General features: G+C 47.0%; 1 protein-coding gene across 1 annotated transcript in view; it reads left to right on the plus strand.

Annotated features, from left to right (window-relative positions):
- The first annotated feature begins 8,752 nt into the window (after positions 1-8,752).
- Positions 8,753-13,345, plus strand: part of TSPAN11 (tetraspanin 11) — a 65,119-nt gene continuing 60,526 nt past the window's right edge. The window contains exon 1 of the mRNA XM_063076650.1: positions 8,753-8,922. The gene's annotated coding sequence lies outside the window, so the exon portion shown is untranslated. The remainder of the gene's footprint in view (positions 8,923-13,345) is intronic.

A 13,345-nucleotide genomic window follows, 5' to 3' on the forward strand; every position in this document is an offset into this window, starting at 1 on the left:
GTAGTTAATTTTCGTGACCCTTTACCTGTTCCTCTCTCCCCTCCCCCCCATCATATCTGTCACTTATCTTAAAAAGTTCAAGGAATTGTTGTGATTTTTGTATCTTCTTCCCCCCCACCCCTGTTTGTTTGTGTGTTTATTTATTTATTTTTAGCTCTCACAAATAAGTGAGAACATGTGATATTTCTTTCTGTACCTGACTTGTTTCACTTAATATAATTCTCTCTAGGTCCATCCATGTCGTTGTAAGTGGCAGTATTTCATTCTGTATTATAACAGAGTAGCATTCCATTGTGTAGATGTACCACATTTTCCATATCCACTCATCTGATGGTGGACATTTGGGCTGGTTCCAACTCTTGGCTATTGTAAAGAGTGCTGCGATAAACATTGGAGTACAGGTATTCCTTCGGCATGATGATTTCCATTCCTCTGGGTATGTTCCCAGCAGTGGGATCGCAGGGTCATACAGTAGATCTATCTGTAATTGTTTGACGAACCTCCATTTTCCATAAAGGCTGCACCATTTTTCAGTCCCACCAACAGTGTATGTGAGTTCCTTTTTCTCCACAACCTCGCCAGCATTTATCATTCTCAGTCTTTTGGATATTAGCCATCCTAACTGGGGCAAGATGGTATCTCAGTGTGGTTTTGATTTGCATTTCCCGGATGCTGAGTGCTGTTGAGCATTTTTTCATGTGTCTGTTGGCCATTTGTATATCTTCCTTTGAGAAATGCCTATTCAGCTCCTTTGCCCATTTTTTAATTGAGTTATTTGTTTTTTTGCTGTAAAGTTGTTTGAGTGCCTTGTATATTCTGGATATTAGTCCTTTGTCAGATGCGTATTTTGGAAATATTTTCTCCCACTCTATTGGTTGTCTTTTCACTCTGTTGATTGTTTCTTTTGCTGTGCAGAAGCTTTTTAGTTTGATATAATCCCATGTTTATTTTTCCTTTAGTTGCCTGTGCTTTTGTGGTCATATTCATGAAGTCTGAACCCACTCCTACTTCCTGGAGTGTGTCCCCTATGTTTTCTTTAAGGAGTTTTATTGTTTCAGGATGTATATTTAATTCTTTAATCCATTTTGAGTTGATTTCACTATATGGTGAGAGGTACAGGTCTAGTTTCATTCTCGTACATATGAATATCCAGTATTCCCAGCACCATTTGCTGAAGAGGCAGTCTCTTCCCCAGTGTGTAGACTCAGTGACTTTGTCAAAGATCGGATGGCTGTAGGTGTATGGGTTGATTCTGGGTTCTCTATTCTATTCCATTGATCCATGTCTCTGTTTTTTTGCCAGTGCCATGCTGTTTTGGTTATCATAGCTTTGTAATATAGTTCAAAGTCAGATAGTGTTATGCCACCAGCTTTTTTTTTTTTTTTTGCTCAGGATGGTTTGGCTATGCATGGTCTTTTGCTATTCCATATAAATGTCTGGACAGTACCATTTCTGAGAAAAATGTTGTTGGAATTTTGATGAGGATTGCACTGAATCTGTAGATCACTGGGTAATATGGACATTTTCACAATGTTAATTCTTCCAATCCAAGAGCATGGGATCTCTTTCCATCTTCTTATGTCCTCTTTAATTTCTCTCAATGATGGTTTGTAGTTCTCTTTGTAGAGATTTTTCACATCCTTTGTTAACTTTATTCCTAAGTATTTTATTTTTTTGGTGGCTATTGTAAATGGGCTAGCTTTCTTGATTTCTTTTTCTGCATGTTCACTGTTGGAGTACAGAAATGCTACTGATTTTTGTGTGTTGGTTTTGTAGCCTGCAACTTTGCTGAAATCATTTATCAACTCTAAGAGTTTTTCTGTAGAGGCTTTAGGCTGTTCGATATATAGGATTATATCATCTGCAAACAGGGACAGTTTGACCTCACCTTTTCCAATCTGAATGCCCTTTATTTCCTTCTCTTCTCTGATTGCTCTGGCTAGTACCTCCAACACTATGTTGAATAGGAGTGGTGAGAGTGGGCATCCTTGTCTAGTTCCTGTTCTTAAGGGGAAAGCTTTCAGTTTTTCCCCATTCAGGATGATATTGGCAGTGGGCTTATCATATACGGCTTTAATTGTGTTGAGATACTTTCCATCTATACCTAACATGTAGAGAGTCTTTATGATGAACGAATGTTGAATTTTGCCAAATACTTTTTCAGCATCTATAGAGATGATCATATGGTCTTTTGTCTTTGCTTTTATTGATGTGGCATATCACATTTATTGATTTGCATGTGTTGAACCAACCTTGCATCCCTGGGATGAATCCCACTTGATCATGATGGATAATTTTGTGTATGTGCTGCTGTATTCTGTTAGCTATTATTTTATTGAGGATTTTTGCATCTATATTCATTAAGAATATTGGCCTGCAGTTTTCTATTATTGATGTATCTTTGTCTGGTTTCAGTATCAGGTTGATGTTTGCCTCATAAACTGAGTTTGGGAGAATGTCCTCTGTTTCAATCTTTTGGAATATTTTATTGAGAATTGGTATCAGTTCCTCTTTGAAAGTTTGGTGGAACTCTGCAATGAACCCATCCGGTCCTGGGCTTTTCTTTGTTGGGAGCCTTCTGATAACAGCTTCAATCTCTTTTGTTGTTATTAGTCTGTTCAGATTTTCTGTATCTTCTTGGCTCAGTTTTGGTAGTTTGTATGTGTCCAGAAATTTATCCATTTCCTCCAGATTTTCAATTTGTTGGCATATAGTTGTTTATAGTAGTCTCTAATGATTCCTTGTATTTCTGAGGTATCAGTTTTAATATCGCCTTTTTCATTTCTAATTTTGTTATTTGGGTCTTCTCTCTTCTTTCTTAGTTAGCCTTGCTAAAGGTTTGTCAATTTTATTTATCTTTTCAAAAAACCAACTTTTTATTTCGTTGGTCTTTGGTATCGTTCTTCAGGTTTCTATTTCATTTAATTCTGCTCTGATCTTAATTATTTCTTTCCATTACTAACTTTGGGTTTGGATTGTTCTTGTTTTTCTAGATGTTTAAGGTGAAGTGTTAGGTTGTTTATTTGCCATCTTTCTATTCTTCTGAAGTAAGCATTTAATGTGATAAATTTCCCCCTTAGTACTGCTTTTGCAGTATCCCACAGGTTTTGGTATGATGTGTCATTATTTTCATTAGTTTCAAGAAATTTTTTTATTTCCTATTTAATTTCTTCTTGAACCCAAATGTCATTAAGTAGAATGTTATTTAATTTCCATGTGTTTGCATAGTTTCTAGAGCTTCGTTTGTTATTCATTTCTAATTTCAATCCATTGTGATCTGAAAAAATACATGGAATAATTCCAATTTTTTTGAATTTGTTGATACTTGCTTTGTGACCTAGCATGTGGTCTATCCTGGAGAATGTTCCATGAGCTGATGAGATGAATGAATATTCTGAGTTGTTGGATTGAATGTTCTGTAGATATCTGCCAAGTCCAATTGGTTTAAAGTGTTGTTTAGATTTTGTGTTTCTGTATTGATTTTTTGCCTAGATGATCCGTCCAATGTTGAGAGTGGGGTGTTCAGGTCTCCCACTATTATGGTGTGTCTATTTCATTCTTTAGATCTAATAGTGTTTGCTTTATAAATCTGGCTGCTCCAACATTGGGTGCATATATGTTTATGATTGTTATGTCATCTTGATGGATAGATCCTTTTATCATTATAGTGGCTTTCTTTATCTCTTTTTATGGTTTTTGCTTTAAGGTCTATTTTATCTGATATAAGAATAGCTACTCCAGCTCTTTCATTTCTTCTTGCAGGATATATCTTTTCCATCCTTTCATTCTTAGTCTATGTGTGTCTTTACAGGTCAAGTGAGTCTCTTGGAGACAGCATATTGTTGGGTCCATCTTTTTAATCAAGTCAGTCAGTCAGTCTGTGTCTGTTGAGTGGGGAATTTAGAATTATGTTTGAAAGGTGTTGATTTACTCCTAGCATTTTATTGATTTTAGTTTAGATGTCTTAGTATCTTTTGGTTCTTTCTTTCTGATTTCTGTTTGTCTTCTGTATTTGTTGGTTTCTTAGGGTGGTAGATAAACTATTTTTTTTCTTTATTGTAAGCATTTTTGTTTTACTGGTACATTTTGTCCTTTCTTGAGTATTCATGGCAGTGATGGTTGTTTTTCAGGTATCAAACACAGTACTTCCTTGAGAGTTTCTTGTAAGGCTGGTTGTGTGGTAGTGAATTCCCACAGTTTTTGTTTGTCTGAGAGATATACTATTTGTCCTTCATTTTGGAAGAATAGCTTTGCTGGGTACAGTATTCTTGGCTGGCAATTTTTGTCCTTTAGAATTTTGAATATATCATCCCATCCTTTTCTGGCTTTTAGGGTTTCTGATGAAAAGTCTGATGTTAGTCTGATTGGGGCTCCCTGATAGGTAACTTGCCGCTTCTATCTTGCAGCTTTTAAGATTCTCTCTTTGTCTTTGAGTTTTGCCAGTTTGACTATAATATGTCTTGGAGAGGACCTTTTTGGGTTGAATATGTTTGGGGATCTGTGGGCCTCCCAAATCTGAAGATCTGTGACTTTCCCTATACCTGGGAAGTTTTCTGCTATTATTTCATTGAATATGTTTTCAATGCCATTTCCTTTTTCCTCCCTTTCTGGAATACCCATGATTCAGATATTTGAGTGCTTAAGATTGTCTGTTATCTCACTTAGATTTTCTTCAGTTTTTTAAACTCTTTTTTCTTTTTCCTGGCCTCTCTGTATTAATTCAAACAGCCTGTCTTCAAGGTCAGAAATTCTGTCTTCTGCTTGTTCTAGCCTGCTGGTTAGACTCTCTGTTGTGTTTTTTATTTCATTGAATGAATTCTTCAGTTCCACATGCTCTTCTACAGTCTTTTTCAGGGCATTGATTTCTTTCTACATTTCTTCTTTCAGATCCTGTATACTTTTTCTCATTTTATTGTGTTGTCTGAGTTTTCTTGTATCTCATTAAGTTTCCTTAGAATTTTTGTTCTAAATTCCTTGTCAGACATTTCAAGGACTTCTTGAACTATAGGATCTAGAGCTCGAGAGTTATTATTTTCCTTTGATGGTTACGTACTTTCTTGATTTTTCATATTTCTGATATCTTTCATTTGGTGTTTAGTCATTGTGGCATGGGGTATCATGGTCCACTTGTTCTACCCTGGTGTCTGGCCTGGATCCTGAAGGGACTGCCAATTCTGGACAGTGGGAACTAGCCTGGGCTGGGGGTCCCACAGCCCTGCCTGTTCTGGGGCAGCTGACTCAGGGTATGTGGGCCCAGTGGCTCTCAGGCCTCTCTGCATGGCAGGGACTGGACTGGGCTGGGGGTCATACGTCACCTGCTTCTTCCAGTGCAGCTGACTCAGGGCATGTGGACCCAGTGGCTCTTGGACCTCTCTGGGCAGTGGGGACTGGCCTGGGCTGGGGTTCCCGTGGTGCCTGCCTCTTCCAGTGCAGCTGTCTTGGAGCATGTGGGCCCAGCGGCTCTTGGGCTTCTCTAAGTGGCCAGGACTGACCTGGGCTGGGGGTCCCATGGCGTCTGCCTTTTCCAGCACAGCTGACTCAGGGCATGTGGGCCTGGCGGCTCTCAGGCCTCTCTGGGTGGTGGGCTCCAGCCTAGGCTGGGAGTCCTACGGTGCCTCCCTTTTCCAGTGCAGCTGACTCAGGGCACGTGGGCTCGGTGGCTCTCAGGCCTCTCTGGGCAGTGGGCACTGGCTTGGGCTGGGGTCCTGTGGTGCGTGGCTCCTGCCTGTTCCAGTGCAGATATTGGGACTCCTGTTGTTGCTTTCTAATAGTTGCAAATTGGTTGATTTGTGGGAGAGAGTGATGCTAGGAACTGTCTATTCTGCCATCTTGACTGGACTGAATTTTTTATTTCATTTAATTTTAACGAACTTAAATTTTGATTTAGCTTAAACACGTATGGAGCAACTTAGGTGTGTAAATCTACTTCTTCAGCCATAAATGTTATAAAATCTAAATACACATCTGGAATTTCCAGTGAAAACTTAGTGTCTGAACTGAGATGTGCTGGAAGTGTATAATACACACCAGAGTTGGAAGACTTAATAGGAAAAAATGGAAAACATCTCATTAGTGTTTTTTCACATTGACAAGTTAAAATAATAATATTTTAGATATAGTGTGTTAAATAAAATATATCACTAAAATTAATTTCACTTGTTTATTTTTTACATTTTTTAATGTGGCTCCTGGGAAATTTCTAATTACGTATATTTCTATCAGTTCACTATTCTAGATGTTTAATGTTACTAGCAAGAGTGCTGGAGAGGGAATATCCTGGTCCAGAGGTTCATTTATCACCTGCCCTCTCATACTGCTAAGAGGTCCCCAGGGTGTCTTCCAGCCCTCTCTTTCCTCGTTACTGGTTTAATATCACTCACCTTGGAGGACACCAGCTTCCCCGCCCCTCCCTCCCCTACAGCCTTCTTCCCCTCCTCAGGCCTACTCCACTCTTCTCTCCTCCTCCTGGCTTTTGAAAAACCCACATTCTACTATGAATAACCCTCTTCTTCGCTCCCCATGTCTCAGTCTTCTCTGATATCACTGTCTCTGACTTTTTCTAACAACCCCTGTCTCCTGAAACTGCTTCATTAGAAGTGAAAGGGAGAGGCTGGCACGTGGTACGCCTGCTCCCGCCTCTCTTCTGCCCGGAGGCTCATGCTGAGTGGTTCTTTTTTTTTTTTTATCTCTTACCTCTGTTTCTACCACCATCCCCCTATATTAGTCCGTTTATGTTGTTTATAGCAAAATACACAGTACTGGGTATTTTATAAAGAAAACAAAGTTTATTTGCTTACAGTTTCTGAGGCTTGGAAGTCCAAAGTCCAAAGAACACATCCGGTGGTGGTGACGGTGACCCAGGGGTCTCACATTGCAAGATGGTGGAAGCAGAGAGGGCAGAGATAGCAAAAAACCAGACTCTCCTCTTCCCTTAAAGCCCTCAGAACCATGCTCCTGACCACCATTTTTAATCCATTCACTACTGCACGGTCCTACAATCCAATCACCTCTCCAAGGCTTCACCTTTCAATTACCGTAATAGAATTTCCCACCCTTTTAACAGTCAGAGTGGGGGCTAAGCTTCTAATACATAAAACTTGGCGACACAATTCAAGCTTCAGTGAGTTTTGGGGGGACATATAATTCAATCCACTACACCCTCTTTTCCTGATTTCACGCACCCTTTCTCAGTGACCCTATAGCTCAGGCTGGATTTCTAGGAGACAGACTCTGCATGGAGATGGAGGTCTGCCCATAGGAGATCTACTGGGGGGTACCCTTGGGAACAACACCTGAAGAGAGTTTGGAAAACAGGATCAGGAAGAGAGGGAACTTGAATTGAGATGTTTTATCCACAGGGGCCTTGGCTGATCCCCCAGGAAACTGTGGAGCAGGAGGGTCCTTCAGAGTCCTCCGGAATGGAAGCAAGGAGACGTCCTCTGTTTCCCTGAATCAACCAACTGCTGCCCGCCCCCCTCCACAAAGAATGGCAATCTGGTGCACACACCCATCACTCAAATACTTTTCTTGAAATTCCTCAAAGATCTCCTAATTTCCAAGTCTAAACCTATTTTCTTGAGCGGCCTCTTCTTTGATGTCCTTGTAGCATGGGCCCGTGCTGGACAGCCCCTCTTCTCCTGAGCTCTGTGACCTGCACAGTCCTGACCCTCTTCCACGGTTTCTCCTGCCAGTTTCTGCTCCTTCCAGTGGCTCCTTTGCCCCCTTAGACCCGGTTCTGTCTTCAGCCCTGTTCTCTAGACCTTTCCTACAGTCTCTTCCGTCTCATCTTCTCTGGCAGCCCGACTTCTTTCAGACATTCCAAAATTCACCTCAGCCTCTTTCCTGAGAACTCCAGAATCACCTTTTCGATTGCGTTGGCTGGACATCTGCCCCTGGACTAAGGTGGCCTGCTTTTCAAGCCCAGTGTACCCACATGATCTCAGCTCCACCACACTCCAGGGGCTCCCCAGACCCACGTTTTTACAGTGCCAGTCCAGCATGGCCCCGCTGAGACCCCTTTCCTCACCCCTCCTGCAGCACACAGCAAGTTCCATAGACCCTCCTCACGGCAGCTACCGTGCCCTGCAGTCATGCCCTGGTGCAGTTCCTCTGCTGGGGGGACTGCCGCAGTCGCCTCCTTCTGAGGCCCCTGCCTGAGGTCGCCTCCGGTAACCCTCTCTCAGCAGCCGACTGGGGTGTTTGGGGTGCTGATGCTCCAGCGCACCCAATGGCCTTGTGGACTCCCCCTGCCTCCACGGCCTTCCCTGACCTGCCAGCCTGGCCAGTGGGGACCCTTGCTCACCACAGTCAAGTTTCAGAAGAACAGGGCTGGACAAGCGCAGGCCATTGATACTGTGTGCAGGGAGTGTAAGCCCATGCACGGTCCACAGGACTCTGAGGGACAGGGCGGTGAGGAGTCCTCAATGCAGGGGTGAGGGGAACAGGGAGAGGGAGGCTCTTTGTATCAGGCAGGCTTGTCCCGAGAGTTCTCTGGGAACCCCCGACTTGTCCCAGGACCCCGTAGATTTACCCACTCCGGGGGCCCACCCAGGTAGGGGACAGGGGTCAGAGAGAGGGGGTGGGGCGGGTGGGGTGGGGGCTGCGGAGGGCGCGGAAGTTTGAAAGCCGCCCGCGACCCCGCCCGTCCATCAAGGCTCCCGCAGGCGACCGCACGGCTGCCCCACTCCGACTTTGCGCACACAAGGCGACTCCCGAACAAAGAGCCGCCGGCCTCCCGCCGCCGCCCGGGGCTTCTGGGCGAGTCCCGCCGGCAGTGCAGGAGGAGGGAGCCCGGGAGCCCGGGTGGGAGCCAGGCCGCGGGCGGGGTGCGGGCAGTGGGCGGCGGGCGGCCCGGGAGCCCCGCGCTCCGCCTCTCCAGGCTCCGGCTCCCATCGCTGCGTCCGGAGCCCCGCACCCAGGCGGGTAAGTGCGGGCGGCGGCGGGACAACCGCGCCCGGTGGAGTGGGGACACCGCGGGAAGGGGGGGCTCCTAGCGAGGCGTCCTCACCTCCCCCGCCCGCCCCGCGCCCCGCGGTCCCCCAGCTGTCCGATGCCGGGGGATCGGCGGGCACGGGGGCTGGCTCTGGCCGAGGAGTAGCTTGGGAGTCTTCAGGGACACTCACGGTGGCTGTGTGCACGCACTGGTGTCCGCACCCGGTATGCGGCATTGTGTCCATAACTACGCTCCTGAGCCTGCCTTTCTGCTCTTCTGTCCTGAGAGAGTGCTCTGGGCCTCCGAGGGCCCCGTGCTGTTCAGCCCGGTGCATGACTGTCGTTTTTCAAAATGTAACTCTCTTTGTCCACATTGAATTCTAGTAGCTGCCTCTTGTGCATGGGCTGAGGTGACAGGCCCAGAGTCATCTTAGGTCGGTTTGGACAGTATTTGGCTGCGTACCACTTGCAAAACAGGCTCTGTTGAATGCTGGCAGCTGCTGTGTCTGGGGCGCGCACACGGGATTGTTCTCTGGGGTGTGTCTGTCTGTGCGGAGACATCCACACGTTCTGTGGGCACATCCATGTATTGGTGGGAATGTGGCCCTGCAGGCCCAGTCACCTGTGTGTGCGTGCCTGTCCCTGCATTGCCGCTGGCTGGCTCCATATGGAAGGTTCTGGAGCGTATCATTTTCACCAGCGATCTGTGCCGTGTTCACATGTGTGAGCTGGCTGGAAGGTATGAAAGGGAGGAGGGCTCAGCTGGGTTGGGCAGGGTGGCATCTTAACTTGGGTCTGAGCTGCTGAGAATGCACGAGTAAGTGCCCAGAGGTCCCCAGCACGTGGCACACACATGTGAGGGAGGACTGAAGACACAGCTTGTGGAAAAACTCCGAAGTGCACTGTAGGGCACAGGGTAGAGTGGAGAGGTCAGGGAGCGAACGGGAGCGGTACCAGGCCGGGGTGAATATCTGTGTTTAACTTGTGAGCAACTGGATTGTACCGGAGAGCAGCAATTGGCATCTGGAGACTGGATTTGAATCAGAGCTCAGTGTTTGTTACCGGATCAGTAGCATTGTTCCCTGGACAGGTCTTCTGGGGCTCAGTTGCTTGGTGTGCAAAATGAGACTAATGACCACTGTCCTGCCTACCTCCCAAGCTGTGTGGTGGCTCAAAGCAGCTTATGCCTGGGAAAGTGCTTTAACAGCAGGAAGTCTCCTAGGGCAAGGAGCGAATGCTGGACCCGCAGGTGCTGAGTTGGTGGTTTGGGGAGTGCTTTAGTGGCCTGGAGTGTGTTCTTTGTGGGTAGCAGAGGGGGTTATCTGTATGCGGCTTCCTGAGGCATTCAGCAGAATAGCACTGTGCCTAGAGCCTGTTTTGGGACTCTTCATGTGTAAAATACATACAGGCCTGTGTGGTTTCCTATAGTTTTCATAGTTTTGTGCCTTCTGCAGCGCAAGAGGAAAACTGCCTTTGATAGTCTTTAAATTGCCCTAAAGCTCCTTGACTTTCCAGAGAGTCTTCCTGTAGATGAGCCCAGGGGACTTTGTACCCACCACCTTGCTTTTATCTTTATGCCACCAAATGAAGCAGTAAGGAGCACTTTCCACAATTTGCAGCCAGGGAGATAGGAGAAGAAGAAGCTTTCCCACACAGGTCACAGGTCTGGGATGTCAACTGCGGGGTCTATCTTTTGGACTATGGAGCCATCAGACGCAGGGCCAACCCTGGACCAGGCTGCCGAGGGGAGGGAGGGTGTCAAGGGTCATGCACAGATGGCACCAGTGTGGTTGGGTGGTTTGTCTGCCCTTTATTGTCACCTGTCACCCACACTTCTTTACGTGTAGTGGCTGTTTAGTAAATGTTTGTGAAAGGAAAAGGCCCTGGGCGGGGGATCCTGGAAACCCAGGGTCAACTACTGGCTGGATTCCCTGGCCACTGTATCCTGCAGAAAGTTGCATCACCTCTTTGGGTCTACTTCCTCATTAGTCAGAATCGGGGCATCTTTGCAGATTACCACTCTGACCTCAGCTTCCTCAGAGAGGCCTTTCCTGGTCCCCCATCTAAAGCACCCACCTCCTGGCCACCATCACATGGCCCTGAGCTGTTTCATTCCTAGTACTTACCACCGTCTGGACTTACCTTTGCTGTATTCTAGTACAATGTGAGCTTAGTGAAAGCAGGGGCTGCCTTTGTCCCTGTTTCCTGAAGGCTTACCAGCACCCAGAACATAGTAGGTGCTCGAGAAGTATTGCTGTGTGAGTGAGTGAATAAATTGAAAAGGGAGGGATCATAGTGTTTTTCAAGCTGTGCTCCTAGGAGCTTTCTCAAGGGGAAGAATAAGCCACATAGACTGGGCCCTGGGTCCCTCCTACCAACAGCTCGGGATTAATCTAAGTTATGTGTCCACTTCCAGGTAGGATTTTCTTTGGAGAAAGGGTTCTCCCACTAAAATAAAACTAGGAAACCACGGTACCAGAAGACTTCTAGGGATCTTTTGAACTCTAAGTTGAAATTACAGTCCTGCAGCTGGAAGGAATCCATGCTTGGCTTTCAGCGAGGGCCACAGGCAGTGATTCAGACACCCCAGATGGTGACTCCACGTTTCTTGCTTGGCCATGGAATTCATTCTATACTTGTTTTTATGCAACTGGTTTAATTTTCAGAGTCTTTGGCCAAAGTTAATATGAAAATGATTCTGCGTACCATACAGCAACAAGGGGTCTGTGGGAACTCTGCTCCGTGAGTGTCTCAAGGGAGGAAACACTAGCCATCTGCAAGGTGGGTAAGCCACATGCCGATATGTGACAGCTACCTATTTAGGGTGACTGTGTTTGTCATTGTCCTCCCTTGGGTGTGTTCCCAGGCAAACTGCCCAGACATGCCTCATCCCCGATAGATGCCCACTCAGCGTCGTTTCTCCTGAGTCCCTGGCAGTGCAGAGGGCCTGTTCTCCCTGAGCGATCACTGAGCCCAGTGGACAGCACCTGATGGAACGGCCCTGACCTGTATTCACAGCAGCCATGCTTCCTGGGGTTTCCAAGCTCAGCTCCCTGTAGAACGTTCTAGCATGTTGTCTCTTCCTGCAAACACAGTTGCAAATGGCAGCACGACCTCTGTGTCCAATACTATGGCTGGGTTTTGGCACAGAATACAGGCTTACCAGTACCTTTGCTAACCCCCTGGGAGAACAGTATGGCCATCCATACCTGCGATGGGGGAGGAGAAGGAGGTTTCGCTGTTGCCTCTGGTTGGTTTAGGGGGTGTTGAGGAGGCAGACTATGGAAAGAAGTGGACAGGAGGGACGAGAAGAGAGGAGCGATCGTCTGTTCATTCCTCCTGACTGCTGACCTGGCTGTTTGTATAGGCCCCTGCGCTGGCGGCTCTGGCGGGCTCCTGGGTTCCTAAGGCTCATGCTAACGAGACAGCACAGGGCAATGCGGGTCGAGTTGGGAGGGGAGCGACCCATGTACACTAGTCACCTCCAGACCCTGAGAAGTCCACAAGGACCCAGCCCCTGACCTCCGAGCTCCAGTTGCTGAGATTGTACTCCCTCCCAGGAAGAGGTGGGGACACAGGCGTGGCTGTCGCCCAGGTCACAGCAGGCAGTGGGGCAAGAAAGGAGAGAAAGGAGTGTGGGCAGAGGCTGCGCGTGTGGCCGCGGCCGCAGGGATCCTGGCTCAGCCCCTCCCTCCCCGCGTGGCCTCCAGTGTGTTCCGTGACCTCACTGAGCTTTGGTTTCCTCATCTGTAAACCGAGGAAGTGGGGGGTGTGGGTGCCTGAGTTCAGCCTAGAAAGCTCAGCGTGGTGGAGGGGCTGCGAGTGCCCGAGTGTCTGGTGACCACAGTGACTCGGCTTGCTTGGCAGAGGCTCGTGGTGAGGACGGGGCATGCGTGGGGTGGCGAGTGCTGTGCACTTGTGTCCAACACGGATGTCCACTGTCAGGAGACAGAGGGTCCAGCGAGCCTTTCCAACAGGACCGTGCCTGCCCCCCACACAGCCACGGGGAGGACCGCAGCTGTGTCCCAGCAGCTTCCTCCCTTTCTCACTGTCCTGTGTGAGCGTGTGGCCCTTCTTAAAGACTGAAGGATCCCATCGTAGAAGAGCAAGAACTGAGGACATCGCAGAGGTTCAGGAAATGTGAAGGAAACTCCGATCTGTTTGGGAGCCGTGAGGAGGGTCCCCCCTTTGATGAGTGTGAGATGACCCCTGTGTGCCCAGCCTCACCCCCAGTCAGGGAGTCTTTCTTTCTTTTCTTTTTTTTAAACACGGACTTCATGTTTTGAAAGATTTTTTTCAGTCAACCTTCCACATAAATGAAAATTTGTTTCTCATCTTAAAAAAATGTATCAAAGACCATATAACTAATGGTTTGATTTTACTATCCGGTGTCCACCTTTCTATTTTATATCCT

Source organism: Cynocephalus volans, chromosome 1 (genome assembly GCF_027409185.1).
Source record: "Cynocephalus volans isolate mCynVol1 chromosome 1, mCynVol1.pri, whole genome shotgun sequence".
In the NCBI taxonomy this organism is placed as follows: domain Eukaryota; kingdom Metazoa; phylum Chordata; class Mammalia; order Dermoptera; family Cynocephalidae; genus Cynocephalus; species Cynocephalus volans.